At 40.3% G+C, this 14,034-nt stretch overlaps 1 protein-coding gene across 1 annotated transcript in view; it reads left to right on the forward strand.

The window, feature by feature from the left end:
* TIMM44 (translocase of inner mitochondrial membrane 44) overlaps positions 1 to 14,034 on the forward strand; it is a 1,268,345-nt gene that overhangs the window by 332,831 nt on the left and 921,480 nt on the right. The window lies entirely within an intron of this gene.

The raw sequence follows: 14,034 nt of genomic DNA on the forward strand, positions 1-14,034 counted from the left end.
AAAAATAACTTCAGTTTTTAAGTAATTACATTTCTAAAGGAGTTAAAAAAACATAGTTTATGGTGAGTGATACTGCAGCTAAAATGTAAGTATAGGGAAATCACATTTGCTCATCTTTTACATTTTATGTATATAATTTAATTGGGTAAATGAACCAATCCTTCTTGGACTCTTTTAGCCTTGACCTGGGCCACGTGGTCAAAGGTAAAGACATTTTAGTGCAGCTAATCCAGCATCATGATTTTGGGTTGTGGAACATGAGTACCCAGAATGCAGCTGTGCAGACAGTGGGAAAATGTGCAGACTTCATGTAGATAGCGACTGGATGTTAGGACTGAACTCTTGACTGGTGCTTTGAAACTGGAATCTTACCATTAAGTCAGCATACTCAGGCACATGTAGAAAGCAACTAGATTGTAATTGGTGGAGAGCAGCCAGCACTAATTATGTAATTCAGAGCAGGTTTAATGAACCATTTCTGACAGTTAATGCAGAAGACTAAAGTTGTAACCTGTTAATGAGCTGCTTCTCTGCCCCCAGGGTACAGGGTTTAATTCCTGCCACCTTCATTTACCTATTGTGTGACTCTAAACAAGTCACTTAAAAATATGGTGCTTTCTGGTTACCCCTTAAAAGGGACAGTTTTATCAAGTAGGCTTACCTGGTCGAATAAAAGTGTAAAAATGATTCTGCCATCTGCTGTCAGGTATACTGTGATGCTTTATTGACTGTAGCAAAGTAAATGGTGGGCCAATTATGTGATCAATGATAAGATGAGAGAACAGATAGTTAGTCAGCTTTTGTTTTAATAAAAAAGGAAAATCTACTTCAGTCAGAGGATCAACTTTTGGATGATATTGCAATTATCATAGAGGTATTCTCCCACCTGAAGCTTTACCCCATCCTATATACTGCAGTTATATACTTGTCATATGTAGCCGATCTCTTTCTCACCTGCCCTAAACAACAGCTCACCATTGAACGTTCCCTTGCACACTTGCTCATCATTTTCTGTCAAGTATACCCATCATGTGTCATCATCGTCAGGACTTCTCATGACTTCAAACTGTCAGAGCCTTTCTGGCCTCTGTGTACATGTAGATGGTGGTCACTGGAGATACATAAATTTCTGTGCCATTTGTATTAGGCAGTCCTGTTACTGTGGTATTTCGTTGGTTAGTTGCATGTGATGATGGTGCAACAGTGTGCCCATGGTTTTGGTGGGTTAGTTGTAGGAGATGATGGTTCAGCAGTGTGCTCATAGTTTTGGTTGATTAGGTGTATGTTTTGGTGGTGTAGCGGTGTACCCACGTTTTTGGTGGGTTAGTTGCCTGCTTTGATGGTGCAGCGGTATGCCCATGTTTTTGCTGGGTTAGTTGCATGCTTTGATGGTGCAGCGGTATGTCCATGGTTTTGGTGGATTAGATGCATGCTTTGATGGTGTAGCGGTGTACCCACATTTTTGGTGGGTTAGTTACATGCTTTGATGGTGTAGCGGTGTACCCACATTTTTGGTGGGTTAGTTGCATGCTTTGATGGTGCAGCGGTGTGCCCATGGTTTTGGTGGATTAGATGCATGCATCGATGGTTCAGTGGTGTATTCATGCTTTTGGTGGTTAGTTGCATGCTTTCATGGTGCAGCAGTATGCCCATGATTTTGCTGGGTTAGTTGCATGCTTTGATGGTTCAGTGGTGTGCCCATGGTTTTGGTGGGTTGGTTGCATGCTTTGATGGTGCAGTGATGTGCTCATGGTTTTGGTGGGTTAGTTGCATGCTTTGATGGTGCAGTGGTGTACCCAGGTTTTTGGTGGGTTAGTTGCATGCTTTCATGGTGCAGCAGTGTGCCTACTGTTTGAACATGCTAGCACATTTCTTAAATGGTAGTGGCTTACTGCAGTGTGTGAGAGAGGGGGAGAGAGAACCCATGTCAGCCTTCCAGTGACCCATGTGATGCCCAGGTGAGTATGTCTGGGATGGCAAAGTTCATAGGTAGACAGCATGACTAACCTGTGTGTATGCATATACAAGTTTGTGGGTATTTTTATTTATATAGGGCTATATTGCTATTCACCAGGAGAGTGTTCTGGCATTTCCCACAACTTCTAATGGTCAGGATCTCTAACAGCCCTTCATGGGTTAATGAGATTAAACAATGCTATTCTAGGTATCCGCTACTTAAATATGTTGTCATTAAACACCACCACCAAATTCTTACCATAGTATATGTGGCCCGATTTTGAAATATTCTGTCGCAGTGCAAATGACTTACAATGATGTAAGGCTGCCTTATGAATAGGCCTTACACCATTACTTAAACTGAGAGCAAGTCTTTTGGAATGTGTCCAGTGGTGTCAGTACATTACTTTTTATTTATTTATTAACATTTGTGAACTGTGAAAGTCTGACTTGGAACAAAGACAATTTTCAGCGGAGGCCCAGGGAGAAACAGTCCAGACGCATGTCTTTATAACATGGGAGGAAACGCACACAAACGCAGGGAGGACATGCAGACTCCATACAGAAGACACCTCAGCCGAGAATCGAACTGGAGAGCCTCTTGCTGTTAGGCGACAACTCTACCTCTACACCACTGCGCCGATCACAACAAATTTTTTATGAGTGAAACGACCATCATGCCCGCATGGAACCCCATGATGATCTTGATATTTCACTATTGCAGTCATAACTGATGGAGATTGTCTGCCATGGAAGCCCTAAGCAAGCCTCATTACCATATAATTTTCATCTCCTTCTGAAGCCAGCAGACACCCCGAAAGATGTCAAGATGTCTGGGTATAAAGGGAAGTCAGCTGGCAGCATAACCTCAGTTCTTTCTGAGCCTGAAGTACAGTGCTAGTCAGTGCGTTGGTTGGTCCCGGAGAAAGATGATGTCTAAAGCTAAGTTCTCCATTGGGGAACATCTCATGTGTTTCTTCACTGATGTCAGAGAAAGTTAATTACTGTCTACGTTGTTGCAAGCAGATGCCACACTGGGGCTATCACTTTTTTGGTGTAACTTATTTGAGCCCAGAACACAAGGTTCCTAACTGTTCTGTGCTTGCTTTAATAGTAGAACAATGAAGTATAGGCCTGTGATGTTAGCTAAGCACTTTAGTGAGTTTCTAGGGCCTTCGGGTACTATGTTGTCCACTGGTTGAGCTGAGGTTGATCTCCCAAGGTGTAAAAAGGAAAAATGCCCAAAACGTAGGGTACTGGGTGACTCTCGTTTGCCATAGAGCAGTCCACCTAGGCTTGTGGTCATTAAAGAAGGTGAGACACCTTTACAGTCCCTTCCTGTGACTGAGGTTGTGACACAGGCCTCTATGAAAATCTGTTCAGAGTCCAGTATGCCACCAGCTCCCTCTACTTCCTTACAAGTTGAAGGAGTTGGCTCGTTGGTTGGGTCTGGAGTCACTTTGCCGGTTCCAGCTTCCAACAAAGGGGTATCTGGAGTCTCTCATCATTGGGAGATTGCCTTGGTTCACTATCCTTGGGATTCAGCTGTCCATTGTGTCCCAGGCATAGTGCGGACATTGCCCTCAGGCCTACGTCCTCACATGAAAAGGTTGCATCCAGCTTGCCCCAGCCAAGGCCTACCGGCTTCCACTCCTAAATTCAGGCCTACTAACAAGACCTAGTTAGATTGGTTGAAAATTTGGTCTCCATGGTTAGATCCAGACACCGTTTTCTCCCTGGTGCTGCTTCTGAATCTTTTCTTGGTAAAAGGAGGAGGGATATCCCCATCCCCAGGAGTCTCCTGAGTCTTTTGCCTGTGAGGGTGATAGTGACGTATCCACCTTTGAAGAAGGTTTAGCAATTGCCTCTTATGAAGATTCATATTCTGAGGAGAACCTTGCCTCAGCCCCCCATTCCCAGGACATTTCCTCTGGGGAGATCTTGCATACCCTGAGAGAACACTTGAAGTGGGAAGCATAAGATTACTCAAAATCCAAGAAGAGGGTTCGGGAATGTTTAAATTTCAAAAAATGCAAAAGAAGTTCACTTAGTGAAATCGGATCCAAACAAGCACACTGTCTGTAAACCAGTTTAAGTAGCAAAATTCACAACAACAGTACCTTCCAAGAAAAAATGCTCTCGTCGTGAAAAACCAAGCTGCTGAATGTTGGAAGAACAAGACTGGAGTTAAAATTGGTTTAGCACTTTCATCCCTCTAAGCAGTAATGGGACTTTTTCAGAACCAAGGTTAGTTAAAAATGCACAGTTTAAGTATCTGAAATGACTGCCATGTGACATTGAAAGCCACCAGTAAGATAGAGTAAATTTGCATGAACAATGGGTCTGAGTTAAAACTTCTAATTAAAAACTTCCTGTGAGATCTGCTGCAGTCTGAACCAAACTTGTGAAGCAAACCAGTAAAGCTTATGCAAATACAATGTTAAAAATGTTAAAAATGTTAAAAAGTTAACCGTCTAGGAATACAATTAATTATTTGATGAACTTAAGTATAAAAAGCTCATGCAAACATTAGTACATGTTAAAATATACATATTTTTATATGTATGAAATACATTGCAGTAAAAAGGAATCTAAGAGGAAAAACATAACAAAAGTACATATGAGTGACTGGTTTAAAAACAAGTAAAAAAGTTTAAGACTGATGAAACTGGTAAAAGCTATGCACCGTTAGTTTTAAAGCTTTTAGTTTTAGGGCAGGAGTAATAGAAATAGATTCATTCATTCCTGGGTATGCTAAAGCATTCAACTTAATTTGCCAGTACAACCACCCCCCCAAAAAGAACTTCCCAAGGACCCCCCCTCCATTCATTTCTTGAAACAATTTCCAAAATGCCAAAGTGGAAGCTATGGAAATTTGTGCAAGAATAGAATGTTTATAAAGTGACCTACCTTTGCTTTTTCTCATCATATAATAATTATGTTCATAAATCCTCTTTTTAAGCTGTCTCTTGTTTTTTCTAACATAAAAACTTCTGCGAGAGAGAGAGAGCATGCAATGTAGGTACACCTTTAGTAAGACAGTTGCCATATAGAAGTTCATCTTTAGAATTACAATAGCTGTCCAACACTGTGGTTCTTTTTCTAAAATGTATGAACATTGGAAGCATATGCACCACATTTTCTACTATCCGAAGATGTCCTTTGGGGGAACTGAATTGTGTTTTCAGAAATTATTTTTAGTTTTTTTCATGTCTTGTAAACAGTTTTGTGCGTCTCCCCAGAGTAGTAAATATAATTTTATCTGCCTTAAAAATTTTCCAGTTTTTTACAACTACTTCTTTAATTGCTTTGAACTGTGAGTTGTATTTTACTAAGAAGGCATTAGTAAAAATATGTGTGTGGTGTACTCATAGGGTTCATACAAAACTCTAAAGATGAACCAAGGGTTCGGAAGTATTTTGTCCCACAGCCATCTAAGACTTTCTGTTAACAAAACGAGAAGGAAGTAACGCCAATAAAGAGAATTGCAGCTGCCCAAGAACCTCCACACTCACAATATTCTTGTATGCAAGATAAACACCACCAAAGCGTGCCGAATAATCCTTTATTGACCTAGGTTTCGTTCCTCCACGAACTTCATCAGAATACATTCAAACATTCATTCATTACATATTTATATCATTCCACTTATCATTAATTGATTAATTACATCAAATTCCCTCCTTTTTTACATGACTTATTTAAAGGGGTGATGCTGCTTATTGTTGCAAAAACTTTCATGACATCTTACTTTTACATTTTTTACTTTGTCATTATTATATATACACATTAAAATTTAAAATAAAAATAACATATATAATCTCTTAAAATATGTAATATCTAAAATGCTGTTTGTGTGTATGTGTGTGTGTATGTTAAGAAATAAACATATAACATTTTATAATTACATTCACATGCCCTCATGTTTATATCCCAAATCCCCCTTCACATACAGTGTAGTTTGATCAATTGTAACCTATTAATTTAAACTACATATTTAATTAATTGCAATACACTATATATACTATGATGTACATGTTATATTTTGTTTGTTCTTGTCAATTTAAGTGCGTATCCGTGTCCATTGCTTATTAGTATTACAATATTTGTAACTTTTGCATACTTTGCATCTTTTTTTATATTCATATATACATGTATGCAAATTCTTAAATTTTTAATGCCACCCTACTCCCTATTATTCATTGTTTCTGTACCGGTAAAAATAAATACCCGTATTGTATAAGTATCAACACAGATCTTATTCATGCTTAAGACATGTTCTAAATGCCAACATTATAAAATATTGATAACTTTATACTCCATTTATGTTGTTTATTCTTAATATAGGCAAGATTGTTAAATACTCATTTAATCCTGGACTAACATATGAATTTAATCCTATTTGCCATTTTAGCTCTTCCATCTCTACATGATACTTTGTATTTCTTCCTTGTGGGTCCTGTTGTATTTGATTAATAACACAAAATTTAAATGAATGATTGTTATTTTCTATAATGTGTCTTGCTAAAGCATTAGTTGTTTTCTTATGGTGTATATCCAATAGATGTTCTTTAATTCGATCCCTAAAGTACCTATTAGTTTTTCCTACATAGAACGCTTTACATTGTTGACATAAAGCCAGATAGACAACATTTTTTGTATAACAATTATAGTGCCCATTAATATTAATTTTACTGTCATTCACAAATAATACATTATTTGTCTGATGTATATGTCTACATGTGTTACATCTCCCACATTTATAATTCCCTTTCTGTCTATTCATATTCATGTCTACATTATTATTATATTCCAATAATTTTTTCATTGATGGATTCTTTTTATATACAAATTTTATTGGTCCTTGAAAAAAATCCTTCCACATGTTATTATTTATTATTAATTCCCAATTTTTTCTAATAATAAATTCTATCTGTTTGTAAGAATCATTATAAGTCGTAATGTAAAACGGAATGTTGTATTGCTTCTTATTAGAATCGTTATTAAATGTATTCTTATTTGTAAATAAATTATTACTGCCAGATACCAAAATAGATGTATATATACCTTTGTATCTTTTTTCCTTCACTTCATGACATATTTGTTCACAAAAACTTTCCGGATATCCTCTATTGATGAACAATTCAATGATGTGTTGTAATTCATGATGAAAATCTTTTTCATCACTGACCATCCTGGCAGCCCTGACCATCTGTCCCTTAACAATAGCCTTTTTTCTGATGGTCAGGGTGCCAGCTGTCAAAATGTAACTCCCCAGAGTAGTAAATATAATTTTATCTGCCTTAAAAATTTTCCATTTTTTTACAACTACTTCTTTAATTGCTTTGAACTGTGAGTTGTATTTTACTAAGAAGGCATTAGTAAAAATATGTGTGTGGTGTACTCATAGGGTTCATACAAAACTCTAAAGATGAACCAAGGGTTAGGAAGTATTTTGTCCCACAGCCATCTAAGACTTTCTCTTTGATGGGTAATAAAAACTTGTGAGGGTATCCCCTTTCCAGAAACATGTTGAAAATGTTTTCGCATTTCCCCCTCAGATATTTCTAGGGTACAACATGTTCTGGCGGTCCACACTAGTTGGCTTTTGAAAATGTTTTTCTTACAGTGTAACAGATGACAACTTGAAAAATGCAAGTAGTGATTCGGAAAAGTAGGCTTTCTTTGTATATTTGAGAGAAAGCATTTTTGTTTATAGTCCTTCCATAAGTCCACATCCAAAAATACAATCTGGTCATGGGAAAAAAATGGTGGGTGAATGTTTCTGAATTTTTAAGTCTCCGAGCATAAACTTCTTGCTATCCCTCCAGTGGTGGATTATGTGTTGTTGGGTTCTGCAACCAGACTCCCTACCCCTTGCCCCTTGGAAACCTGATAGATTTTTCAGGGTTATGGATTCACACAGACAGCATTTCAAGAACCCTGTAGCAGACCCTGAAGTGGTGACTTGGGGCCCTAAGGGAACTGAAGCTAGAACCTCGGGGAAACAAAATGCCAGTTGACAAAGAAAGCAGAGCCTTGGACAGGTTTGCAAAGAAAAGTCTACACCTCCGCTACAATCTTCACAAGGACTTTGAATTGCCAGTTTCACATGATGGAGAATCAGGAAGCCGTTTTAAACCAGGTAAAGCAAAAACTGGTGCAGATTGAAAATAAGACCCTCTCCAAGGAACTGCTATTTTTATGCAATTCTTACTGTCAGGTAGCTAAGCACTCTTTGCACTGTGGTTATTATGTACTGGAATCTTCCAGCAGGTTAGCAGCCACAGGATCCATCATTAAAAGATATGCCTGGCTGAGGGAACAGTCTCTCCCTGAACATGCCAAATCCAGACTCTTGGATACAAAGATTTTCTTTTTGGCCCCAAGGCTGAAGCCATGTTAAAGAAAATGGAGAATAAAGCCAAGTCCATGCAAATGGTCAAGGACTTGCTTCAACTTCCTCGTTTGAGCCACAGTTACCCTACCAAACACTGGTCCTTTCCAGCCTCCTAGTCTAAACCTACACATAGGAGACCTCAAAGGGAAAAGAGCCAAAGGCAGCATCAGCGTCCAAGATGGCGGCAGGCAGATTCCAGTAGGCCTGTGGGATCTTGCCACCAGGGACTCGGCAGGGAGCAATCATGACTGTTCCATGACACTCCCTCTCCCCCCCTTCAAGTCCCACCCCTCCCTAACCCCAGGCAGACTAGGAGGAATTCTGTCCTTTTTCCTCAGAATTGGACCGTCGTTACCAGGGGTCTGTGGGTCCTGAAAATCAATCAAAGAGGTTATAGACCCCAATTCAAGCAGCCTCTAATTTGTTCAAATTTCCCAGGTATTCCACCAAACCAAAAGACAGAGGCCTTAAAGCAAATTCAGCTCCAGTGCACCCAAGGTTCTGTCTAACCAGTAACAAGCTCATTACAAGGAAAAGGTTTTTACTCGAGGTTTTTCCTAGTCCCCAGAAATGTGGGTACCTGGTGACGGATTTTGGTATTGTCCAGGCTCAACCAATATTCACAGGCTCCAAAATTCAAAATGCTAACCATTCAAAAATAAGTTTTCATCAAGAAGACTAAATCGCTTATCTTTTACTTGTTTTTATCAGCCTTTCAATATTAAAGCAACCTTTTTAGCATGAATTGTGAGTCCAGGTGTACTGTGTCCATACTTTTGAGCTACCTTCAAAAATTGCTGCCCATTATCTCACCCAATGCTTACATGTTAACATTAGATCTAAAGGATGCATACCTCCTCATGTCCTTAGAAAAATCTCACAAGAGGCTCTTATGATTCAGAGCAGGTGTGCGGCATTCTCAGTTCTGTGCTCTGCCCTTTGACTTGTCTACTGCTCTCATAGTTTTCACAAAATGCCCAGCTCCAGTGATAACCTTCTGCAGGTTAAAGGGCATTTAGATTTACCTCTGCTTAGATGACTGCCTCATTCAGGCAGCAGACCTAGAAAAACTCAGCAGATCTGCCTCCAGTGAGTGCAGTTTCATTTTAAGACTCCTAGCATTTAGCAACATAACCATGAGGTTGTTTTTAGATGGAGTTTTTATGTTGGGGATTTTGTCCTTGAGATATTGTCTAAAAGGCACTATGGACATGGCAAGAGCCTTAGCCAGTAGCCGAATTCCCAGGGGTGACAGATGAAGACCATCTCTGGCAAAGCATTGAGGTCTGTCGATCATGTCATACCAGGCTGACACTGGATCCCCTTAGAATGACACCAGAAACTAAGCTAATTATTGAAGTCAGTCATTTTCTATCTGTAGTGAGGCATCATCCTAGGTGAAGGTAAAATGCTCCTTAAGGCTAGGGACATACCTGCCTGAGACACATAATCTGAGACCTTAGTCATGTCTGTTCATAAAGTCCAGAGAGGTACATCTCAAGTATGGATGGCGCAGTAGTGCAGCGGTAGTGTTGTTGCCACACAGCAAGAGGTTCTCTGGTTTGATTCTGGGCCGGAGTGCCTTCTGTGCAGAGTCTGCATATCCTCTCTGGTTTATTCCCATATTACAAAGACACGTGTCTGTAGTGTTTCTCCCCGGCCTCCACTGAAAATTGGCTTTGCTCCAAGTTGGACTTTCCCAGTAAACAAATGTTAAATAAATTTTGGAAAGTTGTTCAGACCAACATGTACTGTGACGGAGTCATAACAGTACCAGTTAAGAGACTTGAGTGCATGTGTGATATGGCGGATCCTAGCACCTGACAGCCGACCGTGACCTTTTCCTTACCAGCCTGGTGAGAGGGACATCTATGTCTCACACATTGGAATAACTTATGACTAATATGTTTGGTTTTGTGTTTTGCCTTAAGGGCTTAACAGGTGAGACACTGGTGCTCGCTATTATGTGTATTGTGTTCTGTAGAGGAAGTGTTATGTGTAGCGTGCCTGTGTTTGGGAGGTGTCTTGTGTTTAGGTATGTTTCTGGTGAGGACCTCCGCATATGTAGGTATGTGTGATATGTGTTTGGGTGGAGTAGGAATTGAGGTGTGCATGCTGACAGCCCGCTTATTGTCATATGTACTGACTGGTGTGTGAGATGGCATGTATTCAAGGTTCTTAATATAGTTGCATCTCTCACGTGTTGATTTGGTGTCGACTAGAAGTAGAGGGTTGTCTGTGAACATGAGGCAGTTGCTACACTGCCTCAGGATGCCCATGTTGACCAAGCTGGCTGGAGAAACTGTGGGAAATTGTCCATCCATAGTGTTAGGTAAATTTGTATGGTCAGGAAAAGAGGTCACAATTATGAATTGCTAGTGGGTGAGAGGTGTGTTGGTACCTCTGAAGTTAGGCTTAGAGTTCCACCTGACAGTAGAACAGGGCCACAAAAAACCTCTGGAGGACCACAAGCAAAGTACTAAGAGGAAATTTAACAAGCAAAATGTTTGCATCTATAACCACCAACGGTAACCACTGCTACTCGGAAGTGCATGATGGTGCACTACACGCAAACAAGACTAAACGCAGGGCCTAAATAAAACAAGAAATAACCCTTTTAACTCAAACTAGCCAATTAGGAAGCTCTCTCTGAGCTCTAGTCCAGTCACTCCCAATTAGATGGGACCCAGAAAGCACTCTCTTCCCACAAAGGTGCCGAAGGGCCTTCACCAACAAGGATGGCTTGAATTTGATGCTCAGAAGTTACAAAACAGACCCAGAAACAGCAAACCTGGAACTGGGCAATGCTGCAGCTGAACTAGTACGGTATACAGTAAAATGTGGCAAAAAACTGTTTAAACAATTCAGACACACAGTAGAATGCAAATACAAATTTAAAGTGCAATGTAAGTGCAAAAATAGGTACTTAATAGTTAGTTGGAAGCAACGGATGCCTCAGATCTTTCAGTATGTCAGTAAAGAGCTGGTTTTAATGCACAAGTGACACCAAACAGTCTAGGTTCAGCAAGTCTGAATCTGGCCTATGCTATAAAATGCAGAAGTACTAGAAATTCAGAGTGCATGACAATCACAACAGCAAAAAACAGTTTAAATAAAGCAGCAATTCACCAGCAATTCTCAGCTTAAAATGGTGTAGGCCACATGCTACAGCAAAAAACAGTTTAAATAAAGCAGCACTTCACCAGCAATTCTCAGCTTAAAATGGTGTAGGCCACATGCTCCTGTGACAAGAGTGTAGACCAGAAACACTCCTAATGTAAAGCAACTAGTTTTGGAGCTTAAGTGCTTAAGTCTGAACTAAGACATCCAGCAATTTCCGGCTTAGAAGGATGTGTAGGCCACACTCTCCTCCCACAAGAGTGTAGACCACAAGCCTTCTTAATGTAAAATAACTGTCCCGAAGCCCAAATCCTTAAACCAGAACTAAGGAACTGAGAATAACAATTATAATTTAATCAGGCTACTAAGCAGTAATGCAGCAGAATAATTGTGCAATTGAAACAATTGCAACACAAGCAAAAAAGCAAAATAAAATAAAGCAGGAAGAGACACAAATACAGTAAAAGGAGTGAATAAAGTGTAATTTTTTTAAGTAGTAAGGGAGGAAACAGAAGATAATTCAAGGTTAAGAAACAAAGGGGTGGGCCTTCCCAAATCTCACTGTACTCCGTATAATAAGCTGATGCGATAGGACTGGGAGGAGTGTCCAATATCAAATTTATAGTAGAGGCGGGCAACTCAAAAGCCACCAAGTTTTAGGAATACAACAACAGTTGGGTGGCTGGGTAAGAAAAATAAAACGGAGGCAGATATCAGAAAAGAAGCAAGGCAATCAATAAAAAGAACAGTACAGTAACAAACAGATGGAGTTTCTTTAACAATGCAGGCAAAAATAGTGATAATAAATAAATGCAGTACAGAGTTATTAAATATCACTGAAACAGAGCAAATGCAAAAAAATGTAAATGTATCAGCTTTGTATTTCCAGGTGGTTTAGAAGCAAGCCAAATACACATAAATGAACTGATGGCAGTCCAAAAAGGCCTGATTCCCTTCAAAGACCAATGGAAATCAGGGGTACACCTGGTAAAGATAAGACAATACCACTATTATGTGGTACATAAACAAGTGGGGGAACTCAATCTTATCCTCTTTGTCACCTAGCCATGGACCTTTGGGAAACTGCAACCCTCCCAGGCATGCACCTCATGGCACAGTGCCTACCAGGAGAAACCAATCAACTGGCAAATCACCTAAGCAGGAGCCTGTCAGACCCTCATAAGTGGCAACTGCATTGGAAATGTTTTCTCAGCATAACCAAAGAATGGGGTGTGCCACAGATGAACCTTTTGCCACCAAAGAAAATGCTCACTTAAAGTTTTGCTCAAGGACCAAAACAAGGTCAGCCTGGAAGACAGTTGCCTTCTCTTTCCCTTAGACAGGCCTATTTCTCTCTGCTTTACCCCATAACCTTGCTCCCCAGGGTAGTGTCGAAGATAAAGGAAGAAAGGCCAAGGATCATTCTCATAACCCTAGATCGGCCAAGGTATCACTGGTGTCCTCTGTTGCTCACTTTAAACAAGAAGGAACTGTGGCTGCTTCCCCGGTGAGTGGACCTATTAATGCAGAACCAGGGCAACAGGGTACACCTCCACCCTGAACACACTGAAATTGATAGCTTGGATTATACATTGACCCCATGGAGGGGGGGAATCCCTTGACACACAGGTCCTGGACATTCTAAAAGAAGCCAGAAGACCTAGCACAAGGAAGACTTATTCTGACAAATGGAGGAGCTGTACTGTGTGGTGCAGACAAAAGGGACAGAGCCCTCTTCAAGCTCAGCTGCCTCTGATCCTTTCATACATATCAGGACTTTTTGCAAAAGAATTTTTATTCTTGTATTAAAAGTCAGGCTTCAGTAATTTCAGCTTATCTGCCTACTCAACCCTCTCTTCTCCCACCCTCTCATGAAACAGCTCCCGAGAGGGGTTATCCACATTAGACCCCTGAGGAAACCTTCTGTTCCCCTGTGGGACCTCAGCTTTATTCTGGGGAAGTTCACCCTCTCACCTTTCAAGCCAGCTGCCTCTGTAGAAACTAAATTTGTGACCTGGAAGACAGCCTTCCTGCTAGCCATTACTTTGGCTAGAAGGGTTTCAGAGGTTTAGGCCCTTGTGTGTGTGGAACCTTTCATCACTTACCACCCTGGCACACTCTCTTTTGAAGAATTCTTCCTTTATACCTAAAGTGGTTAGAGAGATCTGTTTAAACCTAATCATCCCTCCATACATTGGATGTGCACATGCAACTGTGTTATGACTTGGACAGAAAGTCTGACCAGCTTTTTTGTGCCCTTTGCTTGTAGCTCTGAGGGGAAACCAGTTTCTAAACAAACCATCTCCAAATATATCTCCCACTGTATATTGTTTTGCTACAACCATCATGTGAAGAAGCCATCTGACCCTGTGAGGTCACGTTCCACTAGGGCTGCTGCTACATCTGCTCTTTCCTTAAAGGGGTGGCCACTAAGGACATTTTGGAAGGTGCTACTTGGTCCTCTGTGCATACCTTCACCAAACATTATCATCTTCCAATGTTCTCAGAGTCCAGAGCAGTATTTGCCACTGCCATCTTACAAGGTATCCTTTCCTGTC

This window comes from Protopterus annectens, chromosome 13.part0 (genome assembly GCF_019279795.1).
Source record: "Protopterus annectens isolate FY-2018-M chromosome 13.part0, PAN1.0, whole genome shotgun sequence".
NCBI lineage: Eukaryota > Metazoa > Chordata > Ceratodontiformes > Protopteridae > Protopterus > Protopterus annectens.